General features: G+C 40.0%; 1 long non-coding RNA gene across 3 annotated transcripts; it reads right to left on the bottom strand.

Moving 5' to 3' along the window:
• Window positions 1–1,134: 1,134 nt before the first annotated feature.
• Window positions 1,135–23,150, bottom strand: LOC135987400 (uncharacterized). 3 transcript variants are annotated; one of them, XR_010606004.1, is made up of 7 exons: window positions 23,035–23,150; window positions 20,051–20,124; window positions 18,763–18,883; window positions 16,268–16,335; window positions 8,152–8,257; window positions 4,098–4,229; window positions 1,135–1,202 (listed from the first exon to the last, which is right to left on the bottom strand). It is a non-coding gene; the product is annotated as an uncharacterized LOC135987400 (long non-coding RNA). The 3 variants fall into 3 exon arrangements; XR_010606002.1 differs by lacking the exons at window positions 1,135–1,202; window positions 4,098–4,229 and having other exon boundaries at window positions 7,510–8,257; XR_010606003.1 differs by lacking the exons at window positions 1,135–1,202; window positions 4,098–4,229; window positions 23,035–23,150 and adding an exon at window positions 22,785–22,993 and having other exon boundaries at window positions 7,510–8,257.
• Between the last annotated feature and the right edge of the window lie 961 nt (window positions 23,151–24,111).

The following is a 24,111-nucleotide window of genomic DNA, read 5'->3' as shown; positions in this document are numbered from 1 at the left end:
ACAGAGCATCTGGACTTCACAGTTCTGGCAGATTCTGTCTGTGGACTGCATATGTTTGGTGCCATATCCTGAAACTTTAATGTAGTCTCAGCTGTGTATCACTTCCTCCTCTAGATACAAGCTACAATCATATCCTGCAGTTATCTCCTTTAGGGACATTACAAATAACAAATTAATATTTATTTCATTTCCTCACTCATCATTAAGGTCCGTCCCTGAGTGCTGAGGAACAACTCTCAGGCTATGGTGCTCTGTGTTAGTGACAAGTACTATGAACCAGAATCTGTACTCTAAAGCTCTCTACTAAATTCTTTTACCAAGCCAGTGACACACACAGAGGACCACTAGGACATTCCACTTGCACATTTACCAGCTATATTACTAAAGCAGCCCCATAAATGTAATAATCTCCCCCTCCAAGAAACAAAGCTTTTCCCCCACATGACTCTTCTGAAACTGTTGTTGTCTAGTTCTCTTCAGCTAGGTGCTGCTCCTTCAAAAACAGAAAGAACACAGCAAGCAACCTCAGGACATAAAAGGCTGTAGTTCGATAAAATTTCCCCTCCTGATCTCTTGCTACAATGCCATGTTATTCAATCTCTTCCACTCCCTCCCTGCTGTGCTACTTCCTGTACTATGGTGCAATAAATATTAGATCAAGGCAAACTGGATTTTAAAAAACACCAAAAAATAATTCCCTAAACACCCAGGGAAGAGTAAGTTTTTAACCTGTATTAGTTCTATAATCCAGTACAGGTAATTCAGATGCAAAAGCAGATGCATTATCCCAACTGAAAGAATGGTCTAGGAGTGGAAGGGAAGAGCTAGGAAGCTTGAGTTTGGGTATATTATACCTTGAGATTCTCTCCTCCCAGTGAAGGATTTATGAAGAGTGGTAAAGTACAATAAAAGCAAGACAATCCTGTTTTCAAATACTTTAAGTCACAGGATGAAGTATATGCTAAACAATATTCCAAGTGCTTGGTATTTTCCTGATCAAGACAGACAAGTGCCAAAACAAAGTTTGTATCAACAAGAAAAAGAAAGTACTAGAAACAGTAAAGCCTTGGGTTATAAGAAATCTCTTTATGTAAATAAACAGCAGGCATAAGAATACAGTATGTTTTCTTACTAGATGTTCTTGATTTTCACAGCTTCTATTCCAAGGTTTGAGTACCCAATCTGTATTGGATGCATGTATTCTGGAAAAAGAAGGTAAGCTTGAGTGTAAACTGTGTGTGATAACACAATGCATAATTTCAGCCATGGAAAAAATGTGCTTTTAGGCAAATTTTCAAGTTTTTCCAACAGTAAAAACAAACGTAGGAATTAAATCCAAACACACAGGAACTCTTGCACTAGTTTTAGAAAACACCTAAAGATACAGAAAATGTCAGGGATACTTTCTATAGTGTACTCTTGTCCAGCCTTAAAATACCACTGGTATGCTGCCTTACTCTCACTTTCTTAAATGCCTCCCCTACAATTTCCAGGGAAGTTGCACCTGTTCTGAGACCAGAAGAAACATTAATTTTTAGGAGATTTATCCAATTCCATAAACTGTGTCCTCAGCAAGCCTTTGTACTTTAAGTTTTACTGCCCTTTTAGCTTGTCAGTTTCCCTAACTTTTCAAAATCTTGGTTTGTCAAGATATTCCTTTGTAGTTAGTATACTTGATCATTTTTATTGCAGTTCGTTTTACTCTGACCATGATTAAACAAATCTCAGGCTTAGGAACTTTTTTATACAGACTAGTTTCTTTTCACAACTATTAAGCAGAGTACTCCAAATCCAGCTGGCTTAAAAAAATAACAACATTCAAAAACAGCTGAAAGTTTTATGATTATCACTGTAAAAGCTGCATTTTTAAGAGGACAATTAAAATGGCATTAGAAAGCTAGGACTAATTCTTGTTAGCTGTATGTGTTTTTGTTGAAGCCTGTAGGAGATATTGTGGAAGTAAAATGAAGGCATTATTGGTGTAATAGTTTTAACACTATACTAAAAGCAAAACCAAAACAAAGGTACTCAAACATGCAACCATGGTAACCATCAACAAAATACAGAGAAACAATGTTTCTCCTTGCTTGTAGACCTAAAATTACAAGTCTATCAATATTTAAAATTTACAAAAACTTGCTGTTGGACCAGTGGAATTTCACTGGAAAAAGAAAAAAAAACCACCACCAAAAACCAGCATCTATGACCTGACAATAGCAGTTTGCAACTATGGCTAAATCAAGATAATGTAACTTGAAAAGAGAAAAGACACTCTTGTATAGTGTATGCAGTTGCCAGGTGACCACAAAGCACACAGCTCTCCTTTCCAACATTCAAACACAGGGAAGGAAACAAATCTATACAGGCTCTAACCATGGTTTGCACAGGAAGACTTTCTGTGAAGTCTCTACCTAACATCCATAGGACAGCACTACCAAAACCTACATCAGATGTGTGACCAGTGCCCCCTGGCAATGTGGTCAGCATAACTAACATCACTTCATAAGGCAAACAGCTATCCTCTGTGACTGAGCAGATCACATATTTGTTCCCTTTCCCTCATTATCAGGCCCTGAAGTTCCTGTGAACCAAGTAGACAAACCAAACAGATTTCTTCTTCCACTCCCTACCAGCCTCAAGGTTCCCAGGCACCAGCCCAATTACTCCCTTCCTTGCAGCCTCAAAGGTCCCAGGCATCTGGCCAGGCAACTCCCCCATCACAGAACAGGGAAGCATAACAGCGCACAGGGCACTCACTGGCTGTAAAAATCAAGCAGTTATTAAGACAAGTCCTAAGTGGGGAAACTTGGGCCCAAACTGCTGCTGGACAGTGAGACCCATGACCCCCTGGTGACCAGGGACATCCACTGTCATCTGCTTCCTCTGAGGATTAAGGGAGTGACTCGTATTCTTTTATATGATTTTTGAGTTTAGCTTATGATCTGTTGATACAGCAAAACATATATTAGGACTTGACCTGACCTACAGAGGGTCCAGGTGATTATAAACCATAGGTTAAGTTGTGTTACTCATAAATTGTACTACATTGATTCTTGTAGAAATCTGGTGTGATTCTAATAGTAAATTCTGTGCTATACTAGTCATACTATCCTATTAAGAAAACAAAACCTGTTCCTACAGCTTAGTGCCATCATCATTCTGCCCAGGATCACCAAAGAACCTCTCTGTCCCCTTAGTGTTGGGTGACACAGGTGTGGATACATCAGGACTGAACACATGAACTCAGTTTGCACACACTCCATATACATCTCTACTAAACAGCAGGGATGCCCAAGTCTTACTGGAGACCTTTCTGACTGGCCCAGCCACCTACTTTCTCTCAGGCTTAGGAGACTGCAGACCAGTCATCTTCTGTATCATGCACATGCTGCAAGTTCAGCACCTTCCACCAAACACCAGACTTGCTGTTTCTCCAGAAGAAGTGAAAACAGCGTTCACCACACCACCAGCCTAAGAAGTTCCCACGAACACTGCTTCTACTGTCAGCCCACAGTCAGCTCAGTTCTCCTGGAAAATACTGTTTCCACTGTCAGTGTAGAGTAAAACAAGGGACCAGGAGACTTTCCTCTCTTTGAGATGTGGCAGCACTCCAGAAAGGCTGCTGTCACCTCAGCAATGCACCAGTCCACATCCTGCACCAAGCTGCCAAATCAGCTACCCTAACAGCTCAGCTTTCCAGATTTAGTGAGTGTTGGTTGTAAGACTCCAGCTCCTGACTCACCCTCACTGACAAGACAGCTGGAGAGGTTAAAAGCATCCGACAAAGGCATTTTGAGTCACCCTGCTGCCTAAAATACAGAATCAGGGGGATTTTAATCAGAGCCAAACCCTTTAAATACCCATTTGAGAAAACACACGTAAGCCAGACACTGCTATACTTATTCCTTGGCACAAGGGTTTGAAGATAAGGCTGCATCATTGATGAAATTAATACAAAGCGGGGTAGATGGACATGCTTTTACAAAAAAAAATTGGTTAATCCACCATATTTTGGATACTGACATGCTAGAAGTGGCATGTTAGGCACAGGTATATACAACTTATTGTCCAAGCATTCTGCCAAAGAAGATGCAAACCTGGATACAATGCTCGTTAACATCTGCCTTGCTGATCCAGATGAAGCAGCATCAGTTCTGCTTATTTCTTCTTTCTTGATGGAAGCCACGTTTGCACCAGTCATATGATAGTTTCTGCTCATCCCTGAGCAGCTGTTGATGAGAACAATATGCCCATTTACTAATACAAAACTGTCTATAACAATTCAAACACAGCACAGAATTCTCACCTCAAGACGTTTTCTACCCTGGGGAAAAATGAACTGTGTTAGAGAATGCTGATATTAAATAAAAAAGTATTACTACATACAAGACTGTGGGTGTATGCTGCTCTACTATTTAGATACTGATCTGAAACTGGTTAAAAATACAGAGATATGGCTATGAATTACCTGTTTACTCAAGATTTTTTTTCAAGTTATACATAGGCACTGACAGACAACACTAATTTAACTACAGTGTTACTGAATGAAGCACGCCATACACTGACGCCAAAAGATTTTTTTAAAACAAATAATAAAATTGTTTGTTGCTTCATAAACGAGTACAGGATCAACTCTTAAACGCAACAATTTATATAGCAGATGGCAGGAGTCAGAGGTTAACAGGTACTGTGTATGCCTAGCCTGTTCTATATACTGTTTTATCTCTTTCCTAAAGAGAAAGCTTCCTAGGGAAAGCTGTCAGCACACTGGTAAAAAAGGAAAGAACCATTATATCTAGCCCTACCACCTGTTTTCCGTTTTTTCACTGTCGGATCACAAGATCCATGACTCTTGATTAACAACAGTTTAAGTTTGAGGCTCTGCCAGAGCAAGCATTATTCCTAAAGTACGCTCGATAACCCTGAGGAACCCACTGTGAAAAATGCAACATGTGAACTACAGGCAACTGTAAGTTTGTTAGTATTTTTACATCAATAACAACTTAGGTAAAGCAAGAACAGGTGGCGACCTCTGCCACTTTGCAAATATACAGTGTTTTATGCCACAAAATAATAGTTTTATTTTGGATGAGGATTACCCAATTAAAAAAAAATTTAAAAAAACCCAAAGAACCACCCACCTCTCAGAAAATATCACTTACTAGCTGAATTGTGTCTAACAGGGATGTATTCACTTCTTTTTTGGGCTCCTTCATTTCACAGTGACTTGGAAAAAGCACTCAGATTCTCCCCAAATCAGAAAGATCTTATTTTATACTGCCTGCCCTCCACAAAACACCATGCATTCTACAGGAGAAAATTTCAGATTTACTCCCAAAGATGCTCTCAACAAATGTGACAAGTGCTGATTTTAGATTAAAAGCTTCCAAATAAGATTTTAGTTAAAAAACAGAGGCTACATGATTTTGGGGTGCTAATGGAACATGCTCAGGCCAAATAAACCACAAAATTTTATGTGTGATTTTTATTGTTAATGACTTAACAGATTAGCATCTTAGCATCATCATTTGATGTACTCTAAAAACATTTATAGGCACATGGACTGCAAGGAATGTGAAGAAGGAAAGCCAGCTCATGCTGTAGGGAGGAACACATAGTTCTGGCATACTAAAAATAAAAAAGCATTAACACACCATATGCTGTGCAACAGCAAATAGCATTATTTAGAAGTGTTCCAATAAAAGCTAAGGATGGCGAAAGTTCAGACCTACTAAAAAATGAAAGTGACTTAAACCAGCCACATGCTTTACTGCATAAAATAAGCACAAGTTTTATCTAACAGTTTAGTTTCTTTTATTTTACACAAACCTTAGGATAACATATACCTAGTTAAATAGTTTTCCTTGTTAACAAAGTTACTAACAATGCCAGACAGGAATTGAAATGAAAAGTGGTGAAGCAAATTTCGTTTTGTACACAGACCATGACTATTTTTTCTTAAATGACCAACTTGTCTTGCACCTCAGTTGTAGTATCTTTCTATGGAGTAAGTTCTGTTTTAACCTCTTTATTAGTACTACTGTGCAGATGCACATTCTCTCTCAAGCTGTATGAGCAAAGCAGTGAAAAAGGGAGAAGGTCTTCAGTAAAGCTAAGTATTTTCTGTAATTAAAATCCTTTGTTATAATGAAACCATGTAATTTCAACCCAAATAATGTTAATTTTCAGCATTTTTAAGCCACAGGCAATACGGGTGCCTCTATGTGCATGCATAGTGCATGTTCAAACAAGCAATTTACTCCATAACATTAAACTGAAGATAGCAACCAGGACTGGATTATTTCTTAGAATGGGTCATTTAACACAACTGGGGAGAAGCCTAAGGAGACTTGGGAGAGGTAAATCTTTTAAGCAATAGAACGCTTCAAAATGCTGCACAATAGACAAGGTCTACTGACTGTTGCATGGAACTGGGCAAAAAGCTTATAATGTAAATGACACCACAGCCTTGTTCAAATCTTAATGTAATTTTCACTTTATAAAATGGTGGTAGTTTCACATACCCTGCAGCAGAGACGTGGAATCAGTTAGTTATGCTCCAAATTCTTCAGGACTGGCAGCAAGCTTCTCAAATCTCAGCCTTGCTGAAGTGCTCACTCATACTGTTAGGGTAACCAGCTCCAATTACCGGAGTATACAGATGGAAATCACTATATTTGCTTAAATTTTATTCTGTTTTCTTGGTGTCACAACACAGAGGTCTTCCCATTGACTTTGTAGCAAAGTAGTTAAGCATGGAATCCAAACAGGACACCTTTGCTTAACAGCTCTTTAACTCCAATCCATCAGAAAACATGGAGGGAAATACAATAGACTTAATCCATATTAAAAAGCTTCAGCAAATTATCACTCTGCAGTTGAGCCTGTGCAGTAACCTGACATCAACAAAAACATGTCAAGGAATAAAACACCATATTCTAGAAAGGCACATTTAAACCAAAAGATGCATAGTTCAAGTTTGTTAGATTTTACCTGACAAGTCTCAAGTATTACTGAACTGTCTGAAAGACCTGCAGTTGATTCAAAGCAGCAACCAATGACTTCACATCTTTGTTTTATTCCAGAAGATTTATTTCCTTAGCATCTTAGATCTAAGTTCCAGAGTCCACAAGGTGTGTTCATTCTGGTATATCCATATGCTGAATACTGCTTAAACTTCCTTTTGAAGACATAACTAGAACATTTGTTCTCAATGCAGAGGAGTTGCACTAAGAACTGCCATTTGCACTCTCATCAGAAAAGGAACTGAAGCAAAAGCAGTGTTCCCACCTCAGCCCAAAACTGAACCCAAGCTGCCATTCTGAAACCTTTGCTTTTGTACATGGCAGAACTCCATTCACGTTCAACACCAAAAACTAAAATACACGTCTCTCACAATTCATTCGGAGCAACTGTTGGACCACAATAGCTTACATACACTGCACGCTTTCTCCTCACCACTTTCTTCTGCTTTAAGTCCACTTCCAACACAAACAGAAAACCCAAACAAACAAAACCCCAAGGCTCACTTTTCAACTCATAACCTGCCAAGCAGAAAGGAATAATACCCTGAGAATCAGAGGTCTGGAAGGAAGAAGTCCCCACAGAGACAGAAAAATGTTCCCTTTTCTCACCCTTGTTCCCATCAACATAAGGGACTGCTCCCACCCCGCCTTGCATCTGAGTGGAGCTTTTAGAAGCTCCATTCCTTTTCCTTACCTCATGAGTAGTAAAGGCCAGACAGGGAAGGCGAGTAGGACACTTTTTCGAGCAACCTCATTCCTCTTTTCCTACATTCAAACACATGGAATGTCTACTAACCCTTCCCAACATACACACCTGCCCACATACTATTTCTTTCTCGTACTATATTACCCATTTTTTAGTTCAAAACCAGCTAACACAAACCAGCTATGACAAGCTAGAATATGCTGAACCAACTGCCATGAAATGGAACTTCAGGCACAGCTGAAGGTGAACAGGAAACAAGGAGGAAGGATATTAGTTTGACTTGTTTACAGCAAAGCTGTCCCTTTATTGTTACAGAGAGACCAACATTGCTCAACTCCAAGATCAGTCTTTTTCCTTTCTTAGATAGATTTAAGAATTCTGGTACTGTTTTCCCCTTAAAATTATATGCACTGCTCTTACTCTTCAGCCATCCTTTCCTATGTCCAAAAGCTATGTCTGCTCCAACTCTTCATTGATAAAAGCCACCAACTCCAGCTTCAACTTTGTTTCTGCTTTCTGTCAAACTCTGAAAGGAAAAAAAAAAAAAAGGCAAATCAGTGATTGTTTGTAGGCGAAACCCCCCATACCTTTGCCCTATATCAAGCTGCCATTTTCTTGAAATAAATAAATCTTTATTTAGTGTAAAACAAAATAAAAATAACATTCAAAACTATATGGTCCCATTTCGTTTATTACACAAGGAATTATCCAAGCTTATTCAAAGAATGTAAGGAGGAGACTGCTACAGGCACCAACAGGGAAATGAGGATACCTAATGACAGTACTGCAGCATTGCCAAAGGGACGAGCAGCTGGCTCCCCAGCAGTCTGTTCACTCTAAGTGTAGATATTACACATTTTATGAGGGCTTTGAACATCAGTCATTGGTAGCACAGATCTGTTGATCAACAAGGATGAAGAACAGGCTTCCTAACACTATTTTCAAATTCAGAAATTTGATACATTGAATTTATCAAAGTTCCTTTTCAAGAGAAAAGTAAACTTTCCACAACATTATGATCATAATCACTACATTTAACTCAATCATTTTTGTCCTCTTAGACGTTTAGTGTTTGCATGGGAATCTTTGTAGGCAAGCTATCGACCTCATTATCCAAACAGCTTGAGCAGCAACAGCTTAGTGTCTGTCATGAAAAGGAACATGGTTCTTTAGAGCAACGAGACCGCCAGGTTATTTTTCTGTTCTTTCAGCAAGGCACACTATGGGGTGTTTCAAAAAGATGGACGGAATTTGAAATCACTGTATCTCTGAAACCACGAACTATCAACTGTCATCTCGATGTTATCCGTACAGCAGGTGGAGGGAACACAGAGCATTTTACAAAAAGGTTACTAAAACTTGATAACTGATTAAACCATTTGTAAATTTTTATGTAATTGTAACACATTGGGTCCATCTTTTTGAAACACTCTGTCTTTTTATACAGTCCCTCAAACCCCTCCGATCTCTGAAAGCTCCAAACTCCATTTCAATCAATACTTTAATTGTACCATGAGTTTTCAAAAAATAAAGCTGTTCAAACTGATCTGGAAAACAGATCTGGCACTTCAAAGTTCTGTATGGAACTGGCTGATCCCAGATAACAATCCCAAGAATATATAAAAAAGATGTTTTAAGCACATTCTATCCTTGCTTGCTAAATTACAGTCTCATACAACCAGTAAATAAAAGATTAAACTCAAATTACACAACATTCTTTCTCAATATTTCAGATAAAGCATTAAGTAGCATAGCAATACTTAATGTAGTATATCTTTCAGGAAGTGAATATTTTCCAAATGAGTCTAATAAAAAAAAAACCTAACTCCTCAATTTCCACATACTGAGATTACTGTGTAACAGTATAGTGTGGCTACTAAAATATTTTTCTAACACTTTGAGGTTCTTTGTCTAAAGACTGAACAAATGCCGCTTCAATGCTGCATGATATTAACTTGAATGCTTAAAAATAAACATTTTCAAGAACAGCAATTTAGAATGACCATATGTAGATAGTAAGAATTACTTGCATATAAAGCATAAGTTCAGAATGACTTGAAGAATATGGGTTTTTTTCCAGATATTTGATCCTGAAAAATACACATCAGAACAGATCCAGTTAAGCTTTTTTTTGTTTGCTTGTTTGTTTTAAATTTAACCTGTCCCAAAACATTAAGACTACCCCAAAACTGCACTGGTACTATGCAGAACAGGACAAAAGCACATCTCACACTGGTAATAAGAAAAACAAACACACTGTAAGAACTCAATTATCTGCATCTGTTGTTTTAAGACCATGAATAGTGATGATGACTATTACCAAGCTAAAAAACTAGCAAGAGAGAAAGCTCCATCTCTAAGGGAATTATTTCTCTACACCCTTAGGAAGCACTGAGTAGTACTGAATCTATACCAATTAACTACTATGCTCCTTGTAACATCTATCCATAAGCTAGAATTCCTGTGTAGACTAAGTGTAGCTCCAGCCATGACAGAGCAAATATGTGCTGAACACCACCAGTTACTCTAGAGAAGAGCTGTAAGTTCTTGGGGTTTGTAGTAGAACTGTTACTGGCTAAGAACACAGGCAGAACAAACACACACACAAAACACAAACCCAACAACAACAACACAAACAAAAAAACCCCCAACCAACCAACCACCCACACACCATGAAACATGAGAGTTTTATGGGAGTTTGAGACCAGGTGTTTTCAAACAGTGTCTCAAGTGTGTGGATCATTAATTACTTTCAAGGGACTTGCAAAATATAGCTGGTAAAAACAAACCTAGATCTGCTAATATCGCAAGTGCTGCATGTGTATGTTCTTATCTATCACAAATTATCCAGGAGTTCAAAGCATAAAGAGGCTTGAAACAGATTTGGACATAGACTTCAAACAGTAGTAAATTTACTATGTTAAAAAAAAGTTCTGAAAAAGATTTTCCTCATTTACAATCACTTGTATAGAACTATAAAATTTAAATCACTCAAATAGCTATGGAGCAAATCCATGATTTGTAATCAAAAGGCCTTTTCCTTAAATGATCACTTATCTTGGTTTTTTAATTCCATTTGCAAAATACACACTACTCTCACATTTAGGAAACTTCACGACGAAGGAAGAATGCAATGATTGTTTTGAGGAGTTTAGGGTTACTCACAAAATCCCAGTTTCCCCTTGCCTTTTTTCTATCAATGTTGGACTTTTCAAGATCTACTGAAATGTTTCCCTTGAATTTTCAGAGGGGAAAAAATAGAAAAAATACCCCTTCCTTTGGAAAAAAGTTATTGATCTTAAACAGAAGCAAATGAGGCATCAACAACTCTGAGGCAGTGAGTAACCATAGCTACTGAGAGATGCTAAAACATAACTTTAGATAGTTTGAAACGGTGTGATATTTTTGTCATTGTTCAGCTTACTTACGTACCTCTGACAATGAGAAGTATACTAGCGTCTACCTATAATTGCCATCAGTACGGACTTCTAAGACATTTTGGTTTAAATAAATAAGAATATCTAGTGGTAGTTTATATTACTGCTCTTCAGAATTCCTTACTTATACCTGGTTACTCTGAAGTATTTCAGGTGGAATATTTAATATCTTTCCTTTTCTCATAAAGGAGTGTGTGTGTGTATACGAATAGTACCAATATAACATAACCGTCTAGGCAACTACAATGATCAAGAGGATGGAGCCAGGAAAGCCCCTTTGCCATGGGTGTTTGCAGTGATGGTTTTTGTATTGGTAACAATCACTGTAGTACATCTGTTCCATTAGCAATAAAAAGTTTTGTGCTGGCAATGTAATGGCTAATGGCTTTCCAGTATGATGATTTTTTTTTTTTTTACTTCAATCTAATTAGTTATTGGGAAAACTGCCTTTTTTTTCAGAACAGAAAACATAGCCATAGTGCCTCAATATGTATACATTTTCATAAACTGTGTGCATTTATTAGCAAAATGTACAAACACTTCCCAAGTCTTCTAATTATTATAATAACCTAGTTTGAAGTAAAAACTTTTTACATGAAAACTGAGAAGATCCACAGAGACAAAACAGGGCAAGTGAAGAGAACATTACTGACACATCCTAACACCTTATTAGTTAAACTGCTTTTGAGTTTAGTTATTGTCTCAAGCAGGAAATACATCCTGTGTAAAATAGGCATCAGAAACAAGTTTCTAGTATCCTTCACTTAGTAACTGAAAGGCAACAGTAAATGTCATACCATGAAGCATTGTGTTGCTCATGAAGACAAATAAGTTTTAAAGCAAATAAACAAGACAGTGATAAATTACACATGCTTATACATGAACAATGGATGACCTTTAGGTTCCCAGAATTATAAACCTGGGTCTCATTTATTAAAAACCATGCACTAAAGCGATGTTGAAAGATGCCAAAGGCACTGCAAAGTGAAAATTTCCATTTCAATTTAGACAAATTAAATTTTATTTCAAAATATATTTAAAGAAAAGACCACAATGATCAAAGAGGACTTCATCACATCTTGAATATAAAAGCTCTAGACCTGAAAAGTGCATATGACAAACAAGACGGGGGGAACTGGAAATAGTACACAGAAGACCATGTCAGTCAGCCTTGGTAGTGGTTGCCATGTTGTTGCATCCTTAGATCATGAAGGCTGCAAAGTCAGGCAATGTTTCTATGGAGAGGTAATACCTCTTATTAGGCTAACTAATATAGCTGGAAAAAAGCCCTGATGTGCATCTGGGTACATAAGGCCTTTGAGGTCACTGTGTGACTAAAAGCTTGTGTGGTGCCCTGTCCCATTATAAGCCAGTCTAATAAAAGATAATTACCTTCCTCCACAAGCCTCATTTGATATATATTATTATACGACATGCAGTCTCTGCAAAGAGATGATAGTGAAAAAAATCAGGATACTGGTTTAGCAAGAGTCATGTATCATCACAATACATTAGCTCTCAAGACTGTTACAGCACTTCATCAAAATGTCATGAGCAGCAGAAAAACCTAAGCCAAACAAGCAAAAAGCCCTCATATACAGGAAGACAGTACATTTAGGAAACTCCTTAGACTGAGGGAGCAACACCCTACTTGTGTATTTTAAATCTGTAATGCAATGCTATGGAAAAATGCGGCAGGAGGAAATTCAATCCCTGGGAACAGGGAAGAATTTAATTATACAGTGATACTTATTAAAAGGAGTTCCTCTGTTACATGAGCTCTCTTAGAAAAAGGAAGCAACATGGAAAAGAAAGTCAGCCAACAATCCATCCTGAACAGATGAAAAGAGACAGTACTTCACTTGGAAAAGCAGAGATTATGTATGCCCAAGATACTCATATCGACAGCCTCCCGCATTACTTTTAAGTCAACTCTTCAAGAAAGTACCCAAAAGCCCTGAAAAGGTCTCAGTGGGATACCTCGCTACTTGGCTTTCACCACCAGGAGTTCTCTCAGAAAAGCCTCAAGTTGCACAAGAACATGTTAGGCAATTTAAGTTTCCCAACTTTCTTTTACAATACAGGATTTAAACCTCTGCTTAAGAAATGCGTTCTCATAATACAATTGCAAATCAGATATAACTGAGTAAATACGCAACAAGCATAAGCCACTCCAGCCATACTATATTTCAGCCACCTTAAGGCATCTAAAAAGATTATGTCTAAGTTCCAGATTCAGGAATCCACACACATCCAAAAGGTAATTTATCCCATACTAAAAGAAGGTGACTTAGATCTAATTTTCAAACTAGAGTTCCTCATTTTAGCAGACAGCTTATTTCTTCAATTGTCTACCCTGCTAGAAACATGAACACAAAGCAAGCTATTAATTTGGTGAGTACTGGGATCCTAAAAACATATTTGGGAACATGGTTCCATCTAGAAATGATAATGCTTTACGTAACACGGATGCAGTGGCCCAGCCTATGAAATGCAGTACACAGGATGTTTGCTACCATGCTTCATTATCAGATCAGTCCAATCCCATTAAGCAGGCCCCTGTAGCAACCGACAGATGTACAATTTCATAATAGAATAGTTTTCCACACTCAAGAGAAAAACTGGAATGACTGTTTCCCAACAGCACCCAAACAAAGAAGGATTTTGACTGTTGACAATGGTGGTACAGAAAAGAAAAACAAAAAACCTCCCACCCGTAAACAGAAAAAGAACCCACATGCTCAGAGTCTTGACAAATACCAGCTTCAGAGAGATTTGACATACTGTTTTAACAATTAAAGTGTGGAATCCATTACATCCTGTTTTTCTTGAGCCTGATGAACAACTGCTAACATCTTGTCGATCTCCTCTGGATCATGCTTACCAATTTCTATACAAGATAAAGGTCCCTAAGACTACCAAAATAGAACACTGAATAAAACCAGTGAGAAAGAGACAAAAGACTGCTTGAGAAGTTCTTTTATTTAGCATCTCACTCACATTCTCAAAAGGTTGATGAAAAGGCAAGAAGCACATATGTGACTGGTGCCCCCTGCTCCTGACCTCTGGCAATGTGGTCAGCATAGCTAACACCATCTCATAAGGCAAACAGCCATTCTCTGTGACTGAGCAGATCACATATTTGTTCCCTTTCCCTCATTATCAGGCCCTGAAGGTCCTGTGAACCAAGTAGACCAAACAAACAGATTTCTTCTTCCCCTCCCTACCAGTCTCAAGGTTCCCAGGCGCCAGGCTGAGTACTCCCTTCCTTGCAGCCTTGAAGGTCCCAGGCACCCAGCCAGGCAGGTACTGTTGGTGACCCCATCACAGAACAGGGAAGTGTAACAGCGCACAGGGCACCCACTGACTGTAAAATCAAGCAGTTATTAAGACAAGTCCTAAGTGGGAAACTTGGGCCCAAACTGCTGTCGGACAGTGAGACCCAGGAAACCCTGGTGACCTTGGACATCCACCGTCATCTGCTTCCTCTGAGGACTGAGGGAGTGACTCATTCTTTTATATGATTTTTGAATCTGAATTATGATTGTTCTACTGATACAGCAAAGTATGTATTAAGACTTGACCTGATCTGCAAAGGGTCCAATTGATTATAAATCTTAAATGAAGTTGTATTATAAATGCTGTATTATGCTACTTATAAATTGTACTACGGTGATTCTTCTTGTAGAAACCCTGTGTGATTCTAATAATAAATTCTGTGCTATACTAATCATACTATCCCATTAAGAAAATTAAGCTTTAATTGTAACTACAGCTTAGCGCCATCATCATTCTGTCCAGGATCCCTAAAAAACTCTGTCCCCTTAGCGTCAGATGACAGAATAGGAGAGGGAAAATTAGCTTGAAGGATCAGAACAAGCAAGCTTGTGCACTTCTGACATTGACATTAACTGAAATAGGATATTTAAATTCCAAAATGAGAATGCTCTTTTTACAGGTCTTTAGACACACGTTAGATTTACAAGAATTGCCAGCATTTCAGGATCATACACAATTACACTTTCTGAGACAGTACAGTTTGTGCCTTTGAGTCATTTGACATTTTTCACTAAAGGTAATGCATAAGGTTGCTCACCATGAAAAGTTTTCTTGTAGTGGAGTGCAAATACTAACGACTACAGAAGCTGCAGTCACACTGTCTGCAACAAGAACTGAATACCAGCAATATTAATAACGCCCAAGCAACATCTGATAAATGCCTCCCATACCTTACAAGGTGAATATGACTAACCAAGAGTCCAAGACTAGAATGCATCCATACCTGTGAGATATCCTAAGACTAAGCAGAATATTAAAAACTGATGAACAAACTCAGGATATTATTACCTAGAAACATAAACTGAAGTTACTTTGCTTTTTATCTTGGACAGCAACTTTTCCTATCCTTTTTTGAAAAAGGGATGTTGGTGCTTGCCAGACAGAACCTTATTGTTCTCGCTTAGTGAATCTCAACTCATATTGCATAACTTTATGAAAGTCATAATGAAAAGCAAACATAAAGCTGGAGTTCAGTAGTATCTCTTTGTGTCCAAATAAAAAGGCAAAATAAAACAGTTAAGACTTGCATTAGCAAGGACAACAGTGTGTTTAGCTGCCAAAACTGGACATGGATGTGGCCACAGTTCTTATGACCTTCTGTGAAAAAATAGACTGACAGTTTTCCCCAAAATGCAACTGGGAGGTGGAGAGAGAGGAGGAAGGAGAGGGAAGGGAAAAAAAAACCCACCAAAAAAAACCACACCACCCTCCCCCTTTAGAATTCAAAGGTCCTTTACAAATACTTTAAAGTTTAAATGATAATTGAGGTTCTCAAGTTTGGAAAAAGCCCCAGAGTGAAAAAACACAAAGACCTCCCACCCCCACCCCCATGCCTCCATAAAACCTTTGGGCTTTAAGTAGATACATCCAGATGCTCAGTTCAAGTAAACTGCACTATGCATCTTGATACCCACTGAGAAACTAATATAAACACCAAGTCTTTAAAACATAGACGTTCTTCAGCATAGATCTAAACTCAATTCTTAGAAAAGAACAATTCCCCTATACACCCTTCCCCCAGCCAAAAAACCCAAACTTACAGAAGAACAGAAAAGGACGGCACTTCACAGCAAAGAACACTTACAGTTTCCTGCCCCCAAGTAATATTCTGTAAGAGAAGAAAGTTAAGAATGGAATGCAAAGAGGAATATATGACAATTGTACTCTGCCAAAATCAGAAGAGCTTATATTAGGTAGTGTAAGCACACATACATTCTTTTTCCTCCCCCAAAACCTTATTTTTCAGTAAGTACCAATTTTTTTTTAGTTTATCTTAAACTTTCTATAGCTGTTTCTAATGGCTTCCACTGAATTACCAAGTATAACAAATAAAATATTTTTTCCTATTAAGCCAAGATGAATTAAGAATTAAGGACAGAAGCAGCCGAATGCAAAACACACACAGCCAAAGACTAAAACTTTGTTGCTGTCTTAGGATAACTAGAAATATTTATGAAATTTTTCACAGTATTTGGAACAGGTTTTTTTTTTTTTTTTTTTCCTCTAGGATGTGACAGACTGATTACTCAGATAATCTGTGCAAAAAGAAAATAGAAAGAATGACAGCAGGTTCTTGGAATGTATCTACAATAAAGTTAGTAAAACAGTTTTGCTGGGTTGGCTTACAGCTTACATATAATTTATGAGATGCTCCTAACTTTCACTCTAACCAACAAAGAGAAACAAACTAGGAAAACTATAGTGGAAGGAAATGGATGCATGATCATAAAATGATGAAGATACAAGCTTTTAGAAGTGGAACACCAAGATAAAAACCAAGATAAAAATAAATTCAGAGAAATGGTAAGACAGATCTTATCAGATGCAAAGCAAACTATAATGCATTAATAAATTAGACAGTAGCCATGGTGTACCATAAGTTAGGAAACGCTACATTTTGATACAGAAAAATAAGATGAACAACCATCTGATTGACGGGTTCACAACTCAAGCATTAAGACCAAAGCAAGTACTTTTCAAACCAGGGGTAGATACGCTTTAAGTACTGGGGTTTGAAGCTAAAAAGATTAATCTTGCCTTTGGTTCTAATCATCCCCTGTGGCTGTGCTCTGAGATACTACATTGCACGAGACAATCAAGGAGATACAATACAACTACAGCAAATCTGATGGAAACGCAACTAAGATGACCCAATATATTTTTAGGGCTATGGGGACAGACTTTTACAAATTCCAAAATACCAGATTTCAGTGTGCATGAGCTTAATCTTTACACGGGAGGGAAAAAAGCCAAACCAAACAAAACCCTCACAAACAGAAAAAAACAAACCAAAACACCGAACAAAAAACAACAACAAAGAAAACTCCCAACAAAACAACTCAGAGGAACAGAGAGAAGCAGAGGAAATATTATAGCCAGGTGAAGGGTAATATATATGGAAGACAGGGTACAAAGGTAAGATTTTTAGTACCTCTTCATTAATAGAAATTCTTCAAAATGCCAAAGTCATATAAAATTTTAAATAATGCTAAGCGATTTACAAAATTGAGCTAATTATGCATTTTCATTCTTGCTCTGCACTTGTCATAAAGCTTAGCACAGCTTTCCAAAGAACATGTTGCTCTTCCTGCCAGTGGAATTGCTGAGCAGAATGGCACAGCGCTAACCCAACAACTTGGGCCCTTATTTGAGAACTGTTCTAATAAACATACTCTGTTTTCAGTCTTTTGAGTCACAAGAACAGATATAGGCTTATACATTTTAGTTTCTTAAAAAACATCCCATCAATCACCATTCAATCCAATAGTCTTTCCATGCAATTGCATTCAATTTTTCATTCCTGTCCCTTGGCTTACAGTTACATAGATATTACAGGCATCCCTTTCCTATGAAAAATTTCTCTTGGGGCAGGTCATTTCTTAAAAGACAAAAGCAAAATAATTCTCAGCTTTTCAATGTGGAGGTTAAATTACTAGGCTGTGCTTTCAGTCTTCTTGACGTTATACTCCAATTCTAGATGATTACTTCCACTTCAATTTAGCACTGCAATTGAGAATGATGGTGTAGAAGCACCAAGTGCTTTGTCTACATTCCTTCCCATGCAGGGGAGTCAGGCAATAAATACTTGGCCACCCTGTTAGTCTTAGACTGTTCCAGGAACTGTCATGTACAGAAAGTGGAGGAAGTGCATAAAACTGAAGATTTTTTTTTAAACTTAATCAGTAACACAACCAAGTCATCATGAATGTAGTTCAAGAACAAATCAAGTCAGTAAGCATATCAGTTAAGGCTTTTGTAGGAACTTCAGAAAAAAAAAAAATCTTGATTTTATAATTAAGTTTTATCATTTTAAATCTTCACAGAAATACTACCATCACTAACCTTTTTTATTGTTTTGCCTTTTTAAGCGTAGTCTCACAGCAGAATATTTAACCCCACAAAAATGTATCCCCACCAAAACAGGATAATCAACCTGCATTAGCTCCCTGACCCACTTCCCTGCACAGCTGGCAGATCCTGGAAGGCAGCACAGGGTCAAGAAAATGCACATCAAGTCACTTCACTTGCAACTCACCTGCTTGTCAGCTCATTAACAGCAACTGGCTGCAGGTCACAGGGTTCTCAGAGGCTGGTTCTGTCACCAAAAGAAGCTAAGCAGGTTCTTGAGAGGTTAAGAGACAAAGTTTTAGCTGATCCTGTCATTACAAATAGGGAAATAATAGGAAAGTTAACACTAGTCCCTGAAGCTCATTTGGGAGACACCGTTATTTAAAAAGAAAAAAAACCCCAAACCAACAAAAACCAAACCAACCCCAAACCAAAAAACCAACAAAAACAACACACCAAAAAACCCCCACAATACAAAACAAAAAAAATACCACAAAACCAAACCACCACAGACACACATCACAATCCCAAAACTACAAATAAAGAAAAAATACACCCATGAAGGTGAAAGGAGTGATGGAATAAAGAGATGAGAGATGTCAATACAAAAAGGACATTCTAGGCACCTTCTCCATCTCTCTTTAAATAGATGATTCACAAATATCCAATGGATCTGTTACAGATCACAATGTTCTATGCTTGTCATATTAGCTGCATATTTACATACTGCACTGAAACTACCGCAATACCACATCAGGCAAGAGCTTGTAAACATCACTAACTTGTAAAAGACATCTTATTTAAAAGATGCACTGAGAGGCCTAAATACATTTCATTTACAGAATAAGCCACAAAATTAACATTTTAAAGCTGAAAAGCTTTTACTGACTCAGGATTTCACAACTCTAGTATTTTAGTAATTAATAACATATTTCACAACTCTTTCAGAACTGGAATTCCCGATTTCACTTATTTTAATGGAAAAAATATTATTCAAACCTACACAATAGTTCTGCTATCAAACAGCGTGGTTTCTGGAATCAGAGTAGCTTGATAGCAGCGTTCCATGAAATACCCGTTGGTCAGAGAAGCCTTTACCAGCAGTTCACAACCAACCAACCTCTTAAAAAAATCAAGGCGGGGGGAGGAGACGCCTAAATACTTTTGACTCTGCCCCTCTCACACACAAAAGTCTGTAAAGACGGTGATTAGCCCTTGTTTAACTATCATCCTAACTGTAACAGTTAACCAGCCTGACTTTTGAGTTCAAAGTGACAATTCTGGAAGTTAACCAACCAAATAAACACAACGCAATCCAGCCATATATACAGAGATACACTCCTCACTCACTGTCTCAACGACCCAAATAGCAATCTATCTTACTTGACAGGTATTATTTTTAAATATACAGAGAACAATCTAAGTCCCAAACCGTGACATCTAAAGCACCATAAAATGCTTTCATGAGCAGTTACCAAGTTTCTTGGAACGTGAGCAGCAAGTCCTCTATCTGAAGCCTTGGTAAGTGAGCCATAAATTCAATACTATCCTAAAACAGAATAATAAATGCAGAAATTCAGTGTAATGCATTTAATTAACAAAACAGTGATAAACCACAGTGAGATTATTTATTGATGCAGATGTCACATTCCTGCCAGGCATGGATTAAAAATTTGTTTTCAGTCACTACTGTCAATCACTTGACAACTTAAACATAACACAAACCTGTAAGTTACAGGCTTCATGTAAATAAAACTCCTGCATTCTCTCATGAACACTACAGTCCTTCCCAAAATGATCCTCATCTGAGACTGCCCATTCTGTTGCACCATTCGGGTCACACATGCTGCAAAAAGAGAAGTGCCTTGCAAGCATATGAAGCCTCTTCATCATATCTCAAGTGAGCCAACCCACACATTTAACAGATCAAACAGAATCCATGCTTTTCTTGATAAGCCTTCTTACAAGGAGCTCTGGAGGTCCCTACTCTTCCTCTGATCCCTTTACTTTGCCATAATTCCTCCCCCAGCCCCTTGTTCCCCTTATCTCTCCACCTGGGTTACAGGCAAGATTCGCTGCACCTGAGTTGCAGGCACCAGGACACTGAAGTCTGACCAGCACACCCCGGCTGACTGCCCAGCCAACTGCTGCACCCTGCAATGGTTCAGCTGCTAAATTCCTTCCTTGTGTGGTACAAGTAACCTGTGACTTTCTTTTCCACAAGGGCACTAAATTCCGTGAGATCTGGAAGACCTTATCCCTTTTCAGATGTCACAGGAGTGAAGACACACACATGTTGTATAGACTTCATAAAGGCATGGGACCTTTACAGATCAGCTGTTACCCACAACCGCCAGCAGGACTGATCAGCCACAGAAGCCTTTAATACTGTTGACCCTAAGAAGTTCTGAAAAACAAAACAAAACCAACTGAGAAAGACATAAAGATCTATATTAAAAACAGAACCAACTGCTGCATTTCATGCCAAGTACTTAAACTCAGGTGTCTGGATTACAGTTGACTTGTCAAGATACAGCTGAAACCACCAAACTCCCCATCAACAATGACCAAATTGCCTCACTTCCATCTTCTCACCTAAAGAAATCACATAAGAACAGAAAGAGCCCTTCGCTACTTAAGGAATTAGAAAACAATATTTTATTTTTTAAAAAAGAATCATCAATATGGTATTATTACTTAAACTGACATTTCACCTAAAGGTAAGCAGCAGCCTCAAAATGACTCCTGTTTCTATATTAATGAAAGTGATTTCTTTCTTCTAATGCTCTTTCAATAATGGAATAAAATCAATAGGAAAAAGATAGAATAATCTTTCCCAAGCTGTTTTTGTGAGCCTCTGTCAGAACCACTAGGTCATTGCTAGGGATATTTTAACCACTCTCTGTGATGCCTTAAAGCATTCATTCATTCTGAGATACAGGTGCATACAGAATCCATAGCATTACTTGAAGTCAGGCATTATTAAATCCTGTAGTATTCTTGCACAGCCTTCTTTTCAAAAGTGGCTCTTTCTTGATTTGGGAAGACACATCCTAGATTTAAACTACAGCTAATCTTCACAGCAGGCTGGTGAGGATTAACACGAGGCCCTCTTACATACGTAGAATCATAGAATCATTTTGGTTGGAAGAGACCCTAAAGATCATTGAGCCCAACCATAACCTAACTCTGGCACTAAACCACATCCCTAAGAACCTCATCTATAAGTCTTTCAAACACCTCCAGAGATGGTGACTGAACCACTTCCCTGGGCAGCCTGTTCCAGTGCTTCACAACCATTTCTATGAAGAAATTTTTCCCAATACCCAATCTGAACCACCCCTGGCTCAACTTGAGGCCATTTCCTCACATCCTATCACTTGCTACTTGGGAGAAGAGACCAACACCCTCCATCCTTTCAGGTACCCGAACCACTGTGAAACTCCACCAACAGTACCGGCTCAGCCCCGGGACCACTCTGCTGTCAGCCATTAACACTGCAGACACAGGGCAGAGGAATGCTTTGTTACCAACGCTGAGGTAGGTACCAGAGAACCAGCTTGGAGGCCCCAACACACTGCCCCACAGCCAAGCCAAGCACAGAGTCACAGAATGTTAGGGATTGGAAGGGACCTCAAAAGATCATCTAGTCCAATCCCCCTGCCGGAGCAGGAACACCTAGGTGAGGTTACACAGAAGGCATCCAGGTGGGTTTTGAATGTCTCCAGAGAAGGAGAATCCACAACCTCCCTGGGCAGCCTGTTCCAGTGTTCTGGCACCCTCACTGAGAAGAAGTTTCTTCTCAAATTTAAGTGGAACCTCTTGTGTTCCAGCTTGAACCCATTACCCCTTGTCTTACTGTTGGTTGTCACTGAGAAGAGCATGGCTCCATCCTCGTGACACCCACCCTTTATATATTTATAAACATTAATGAGGTCACCCCTCAGTCTCCTCCAAGCTAAAGAGCCCCAGCTCCCTCAGCCTTTCCTCATAAGGGAGATGCTCCACTCCCTTCATCATCTTCGTTGCTCACGGCCGCTACATGACGGCGCTTCACGCTCTCGCCATCACTGAGGGTTATCAAAGCCCCACAGGCTGCCAGAAATGGCGGTTTCACTGGGGGCAGGGCAGAGAGCCCGGAGCCCCAGCTCTCCCTCACCGACCGCTGCCGGCCGGGGCGGAGCGGCAGCCGGGCCGAGCCGCCCTCACCTCTCGGGGCCGGGGCGGGGGAGAAGCGCGCCCGCGGCGGGGCAAGGAGGGGGCACCCCGCCCGCTGCCTCCTGCGGCCCCGCCGCGCCGCGCTCCCCGCCCACGGCACTCGCTGAGCCCGCTGCTTCGGAGATGCCCCCGCAGCGCCCGCTGAGGAGCTGAGGCGCGGCCGCGCTGCCTCCGCGCTGCCTCCGCGCTGCCTCCGCGCCGGCTCCTCCCCGCCCGCCCGCGCCCCGGGGGCCTCCCGCACCATCGACGCCAGGCGGTGCAGCAGGGTAGAGCGCCGACAGCTCGACAGCGCTTCTTCCCGCGCCACACGAGCGAGGGAAGCGCGAGTAGGCAGACATGTTGGACCCGGGCGGTAGTCCCATGACACCGGCCTCCTCCCTCATTTCCGGGAGAGGGAAGGTGATGCCATTAACCAAGATGGTGGGTGGCAGGTGGACCTCCCTTGCCTATTGGCGCTCGGGTGGGTGTTTCCCTAGCACCGCTTGCTCGTAGGTGCATGTAATTCCAGCGATTTCCTTAGTTTCGCATTTAAAAAAGCCGTTACTGTCCCCCCTCCCTGCTAGGCCGTTTGTTTTGTCATTGTGAGCTTGCATGCCCTCTGGCAGGTGCCTCCCAGTGTGGCCGCTAGCCTCCCCCCTTTTCTGTGCACCCCTGCGTGTGGCTTGGGTGGCTCATATCACCTCAGCATCTGGCCATAAGTGATCACTTGGTGGTAAATAACGCGGAGGAAGTCCCAGAGGATGGCTGGCACCACAGCACTTCGTTTTCTGTTTGCTGCCTGCGGGAGGCTGCGGGCCCAGCCCCACTCTGGTCTCAGCCATCAAGGGGGCCCATGGCCGAGGAGTGGCCTGAGGCCCTTGGAGAGCCTTCTCGGTTCAAGAAGGACAGGGAACTGCTGGAGAGAGTTCAGCGTAGGGCTACGAAGATGATGAAGGGAGTGGAGCATCTCCCTTATGAGGAGAGGCTGAGGGAGCTGGGGCTCTTTAGCTTGGAGAAGAGGAGACTGAGGGGTAACCTCATTAATGTTTATAAATATGTAAAGGGTGAGTGTCACGAGGATGGAGCCAGGCTCTTCTCAGTGACAACCAACAGTAAGACAAGGGGCAATGGGGTCAAGCTGGAACACAAGAGGTTCCACTTAAATTTGAGAAGAAACTTCTTCACAGTGAGGGTGACGGAACACTGGAACAGGCTGCCCAGGGAGGTTGTGGAGTCTCCTTCTCTGGAGACATTCAAAACCCGCCTGGATGCCTTCCTGTGTAGCCTCATCTGGGTGTTCCTGCTCTGGCAGGGGGATTGGACTAGATGATCTTTTGAG

Source organism: Caloenas nicobarica, chromosome 3, assembly GCF_036013445.1.
Source record: "Caloenas nicobarica isolate bCalNic1 chromosome 3, bCalNic1.hap1, whole genome shotgun sequence".
Classification (NCBI taxonomy): domain Eukaryota; kingdom Metazoa; phylum Chordata; class Aves; order Columbiformes; family Columbidae; genus Caloenas; species Caloenas nicobarica.
The sequence above is the reverse complement of the archived record's forward strand: the minus strand, read 5'-3'. Positions and strand labels throughout refer to the sequence as shown.